We start from the raw sequence: 6000 nt of genomic DNA, 5'->3' as shown, positions 1-6000 counted from the left end.
TAATAGATTGCTATTGTGTGTATAGAATGTTATACCATACTTAAAAAATTGATACAGGGTCAGTGCCTGTGGCTCAAGCGGCTAAGGTGCCGGCCACATACACCTAAGCTGGCGGGTTCAAATCCAGCCCAGGCCCACCAAACAAACAATGATGGCTGCAACCAAAAATTAGCCGGGCGTTGTGGCAGGCGTCTGTATTCCCAGCTACTTGGGAGGCAGAGGCAGGAGAATGGCTTCAGCCCAGGAGTTGGAGGTTGCTGTGAGCTGTGATGCCCTCTACCCAGGGCAACAGCTTGAGGCTCTGTCTCAAATTTTTAAAAAATTGATACAAAGAATTACACTCATAAACACTATGAATCAAAATTTAAAAATATGTTCAAGCAATCTGTAGGAAAGCTGGAAGACAAAATAGAAAAATAAAAAACAGAGAGACAAATATAAATAGATAGACAGATATAATGGCATACTTAGCCCTAATATGTCAATACTTACACTAAATGTAAACAGTCTATACCTATTAAAAGACAAAGACTGGGATAGTGGACTTAAAAACATGACCCAACTAGGGCGGCACCTGTGGCTCAAAGGAGTAGGGTGCCGGCCCCATATGCTGGAGGTGGTGGGTTCAAACCCAACTCCAGCCAAAAAAAAAAAAAAAACATGACCCAACCTTATACTGTCTTTATGAAATTCTCTTCAAATATAACAGGATAAGTATAGGTTAAACATACAAAAATGAAAAAAGCAGGTAAAATAGACTTCAGAGCAAAGAAAATACGCAGGGACATTAAGGGACATTGCATAATGATAAAAGTCAATCTACTAAGAAGACATCAATCCTAAATGTATGTGCATCACAGAGCTGCAAAATATATAAAGCAAAACTAATAGAACCAAATCACAGCAACTAACAGAACAACCAGACAGAAAATCAGCAGGAACTTAGAAGAACATAACAACGCCATCAATGAAAAGAATCGAACTGACATTTATAAAACACTCTACCCAACAAGAACACACTATCCTTTCAAATGCCCACAGAATATTTACCACGATAGACCATATCTGTGGCCATAAAAAAAACTCAACAAATTTAAAATTGAAATAATACAGAGTATTTTTTTCTCATAATGAAATCAAATCAGAAATCAACAACAGAAAGATATCTGCCCAATCTCCAAACACTTGGAAACTAACCAATTCTAAGTAATCCATGGGTCAAAAAGAAAGTTTCAAAAAGAAGTGTAAAAAATTTTACAAAGTACAAAATATTCTCTACTTGTTGGCCACTTCTTTATAAAATTTTGTAATGACTATTTTGTAAATAAAGGTACATTTAGCTACAATTTCTCGTTTTCCCTATCTATGGCAACTTTAGGGACGACTTCTAGACGTCGTCTTAATGACTCAACTGAACATAAACTAAATAAAACAGGAACATCAAATTTTATACTTGAAGCAGTGCTGAGAAGGAAATTTACAGCATTAAATGCTTACATTACGAAAGAAGAAAAGTCTCAAATCAGTAATCTAAGCTTTAACCTACAAAAATTCAAAAAAGATCAAAATAAAACCAAAATAAGAAGAAAGGAAATAGTAAGGAACAGATATCAATAAAATTGAAACCAGAAACAGTAGAGGATCAAAGAAACAAAGTGCTAATTTTTTGAAAAGATTCATAAAGTTAACAAACTTTTAGCATGATTAACAAAGAGAGAGAAGACACCAATTACCAATATCACAAATGAATAAGGGGCTGAAGTTATGATAAATACTGAAGACATTAAAAGGATAATAAGAGAATACTATGAACAACTCTAGATACACAAATTTGTCAACTTAGAGGAAATGGGATAAGTCCTTGAAATTTACAAGTTGCCACAACTCACTCAAAATGAAATACATATAGGCCGGGCACGGTGGCTCATGCCTGTAATCCTAGCACTCTGGGAGGCCGAGGCAGGTGGACTGCTTGAGCTCAAGAGTTCGAGACCAGCCTGAGCAAGAGTGAGACCCCATCTCTAAAAATCTAGCCAGTGGCGCTATGGGAGGCACCTGTAGTCCCAACTACTTGGGAGGCTGAGGCAAGAGGATCACTTGAACCCAAGAGTTTGAGGTTGCTGTAAGTTATGATGCCAGAGCACCCCAGCAAGGGTGACAATGTGAGACTGTCTCAAAAAAAAAAAAAAAAAAAAAAAAGAAAGAAATACATAATTTGGAAACCCCTACAATTATTAAAGAAATCAAACTTATGATTTAAAAATTCACAAAAAGGAAATCTATGGTGCCAAATAGTTTCACTGGAAAATTCTACCAAATGTCTTAAGAAGTTTAAATACCAATTTTATACTATCTCTTACAGAAAATAAAAAAGAAGGGATTATTTCCCATTTTATAAAGCTAATAATACCTAATACCAAAACCAAAGACAGCTGAAAAAAGCATAAATCAGTATCTATCATGCAGACAGATGCAAAATCTTTAACAAAATGTTAGCAAGTAGAATTCAGCAATATATATATTTTTAAGTATGCACTGTGACTAAATGAATTTTATCCCAGGAATGCAAAGGTGGCTCAACATTTGAAAATCAATCAGTGTGATCTACCATAACAGACTGAAGAGAAAAAAATGATATGACATGATCATATCATTTGATGGTAAAAAAGCATTTGATGAGCTCCTTTCCCACATAAATGAACATTCGTATTTCTTTTCTTCTGAAAGAAAGAAGAAACTTGTTAATGAAAATGAGTCGTGATTTTAAAAAGTTAATATTATAATCCCTTAATGGTTACCAAATAACCCCTCTCAAGAGGTATAATAGGAAATATCATGTAAATGTTTCCAAAAACTGGAATAAGATCATGTTCTTTCTCAAAATCAAGCCTGTGATAATTCCACTTGGGAACATCGGTGCTTTTTTTCATTGCCCAATTGTGACTGTGTGGCTGAGAAAGAGCAGGCTCCCTCTTCTCCCCTAATAGAAGATTGGCACGTAACATGCAAAGGGAGCTCCTTAAGGAAAAGATTCATCTCAGATTTGTCCCCCTGAGAACTTGGGCCGGGCCACGGCCACATGGAGAGCATGACAGAGGGTGCACAGGAGGGAAAGCATGGCTCCGTGTAGCTCCATCAACAGCCCCAGAGACTGTCAGTCCACTGTCTATGGAATCCTCTACCCTAACTTTAGTACCATCCAGGTAAATCTAACATATCTCTATTCACAATCTAAAATAGTCTCTACATCTTGCCAAGGCATCTGGCTTATACTATCTACCCACTGCTGGTATTTCCAAGAAATGGATTCACTGTACTCTCCTGGGTCCTTGGGCACATTCCAGACTGAGATATGGCTACTCGGCTCCTCGCCTGAGCTGTGGCTTCTGCCCTTGGTCTACCCTTTTACCCAATGTTATTAAGTCATTGGTCCTTGGCAATGGGTACAATTATGTACTACCATACAGTTCACAGTTCACAGAGGTGTCTTTATGCTGATTTTATCTTAGTGAACTCTCCAGATTACAAGAGTTGCCTGAACATGCCCAGAGTTACTCAGATGAGTCAGGATGACTTGAACCCCTGACACCTGGGTCCTGCCCTAATCACCTTTGAGGTTGGTCATGCTGCTTCTGAGTGCAGGGGCAGTGTTGAAATCACTCTGGGAAAAACAGTAAGTACCGAGGAACTTGCTTCCTTTAATCCTTCACTGTACCTAATGAGATCGTCATTCTTCCCCTGTTGCTGATGGGGTGCCCATGATACGGTACTTCTAATTGCAGTAATCATGGCCATGATCTGGTCAACAGAAACACTCACATACTCACCACCCCTCTCCTGGACAGGGGATATATTTCAGGAAAGTTGGTTGCCTTTTCAACATGCAGCAACACCAGCAATGACATCTTTCAAACATGAATGCTGGCATTCCCATCGAGCGACTCCTCACCCCCACCCTGGAAGCCCCTGGCAGTGGTCCTCAGGGCCAACTCCTGGAGTTCTGAGGCCCTTGCCAGGCTCAGAAGCAGGTGTGTCCTGTCTGCCCTCCAAATAGCACCCTTATAATTTTTTAATTGCCATTATTTACAATTTGGAAGCTTTCACATAAAGTCCTGGATTTCTGACTTCTTTCAAAATACTATAAGCCCTTGGCCCCCTGGAATATAGGAACTGTACCTAAATCAACTTGTGGAATTGGGGCAATGTCCTTACAGTGCCAAGTATGCCCTCCGAGCCCTTCAGCACTGGACCTAGAATAACTTACTTTTGAAAAAGAGGAAGAAAGTAAGAGGAATAAATGGGTACAGGCGATTGCACTAATGTACACGGCTATGATTTAACAATAAAAAAAAGAAGAAGAAAGTAAGAGGAATAGATGGCCCTACCCAGTGCTCAGGCTCACTATGTGCCAAGACAGTGCAGTGCTGGCAGAAGACAGAGGCACAAATGAATGCCATGTAACACAGGACCCAGAAATGGAAACCTGACTTCCAAAAAGGTCACAAAAGCAATTCAATAGAATGAAGACAGCCCTTGCAACCAACTACACTGCAACAGTAAGAGCATCCAAAATGACTCTCAACCTACGCCTCACACCTCACATGCCACACAAACTTCACACAATTAACTCCAAGTGAATTACAGACTCCAAAGGAAGGTGGAAATGTGAAACTACAAAGCTTTTAGAAAATAGACACAGGAGAAATCTTTGGACCCTAGGGCTAGATGTCTTAGACTTGACACCAAGATCACGTTCCACAAAAGGAAAACATGATATTCTGCACCTCGTAAAAACATAAAACCCTGGCTTTGCGAAAGACCTTATTAGGGGGGGTGACTGGAGAAGCTACAAGCTACAGGCTAAGAGAAAATATTTGCAAACCATGTATCTAACAAAAAATTTGTATCTAGAATATTTAAAGAGCTCTCAAAACTCAACAGTAAAGTTTCAATCAGGACTCAAACAGACACTTCCCCAAAGAAGATATGGCAAATAAATGAACATATCTCTTGCCATTTGTATAATGAAAAGGCATTCAATGACATTAGCTATTAGGAAAATACCAGTTAAGACACCAATGTGATACAGTTAAAGTAGAAAACAGTGATAATACCAAATGCTGGCATTGCAGAGAAAATGGATCACTTAGACCAGGGGTCCTCAAACTGCGGCCCGCGGGCCACATGAGGCAGTGTGATTGTATTTGTTCTCGTTTTGTTTTTTTACTTCAAAATAAGATATGTGCAGAGTGCATAGGAATTTGTTCATAGTTTTTTTTTTTTTTTAAACTATAGTCCGCCCCTCCAACGGTCTGAGGGACAGTGAATTGGCCCCCTGTTTAAAAAGTTTGAGGGCGCCTGACTTAGACATCCATTGCCTGTGGAAATGAAAAATGATGGGCCGCTCTAGAACAGAGTGTGGCAATAAAAATGAGTGAACTGTTGACTCGTGTAACAACACGGATGGATCTCAGGGAATCATGCCTAGTGAAAAATGCCAATTTCAGATTATATATGGTTTGGTTCCACTTCTCTACTGTTCTTAAAATAATAAAATTACAGGGTTAGAGAAGAGATTTGTGGTGGCCAAGGATTAGGGAGGAGGGAATACTTTGGGAAAAGAGTAACACAAGGGCACAGTTCTGTATCTTGACTGTGGCCACACAAGCACGCACATGAGATAAAAATTGCATGGAACTAATAACATACAAGTCTATTTAAAACTGGTAAAATATGAATAAGGTCAATGGATTGCACCAATCTCAATTTCCTGTTGTGATATTATAAACTATAGTCTTGCCAGTTGTTACCACTGGAGAATTTGGTGAAGGGTATTTAGGACCTTTCTGCAGTTCTTACAATTACATGTGAATCTACCATTACCTCAAAATATAGTAAGTTTAAGATGTTTTATTTTAATATGATGGTCACTAAACACCAATAAGAAGAAAGGCAATAAAAACTATATTAGTAATTTTTCAGTATGGATGAGGGATTAAT

This window comes from Nycticebus coucang, chromosome 4, assembly GCF_027406575.1.
Source record: "Nycticebus coucang isolate mNycCou1 chromosome 4, mNycCou1.pri, whole genome shotgun sequence".
Taxonomy (NCBI): Eukaryota; Metazoa; Chordata; class Mammalia; order Primates; family Lorisidae; genus Nycticebus; species Nycticebus coucang.
The sequence above is the reverse complement of the archived record's forward strand: the minus strand, read 5'-3'. Positions refer to the sequence as shown.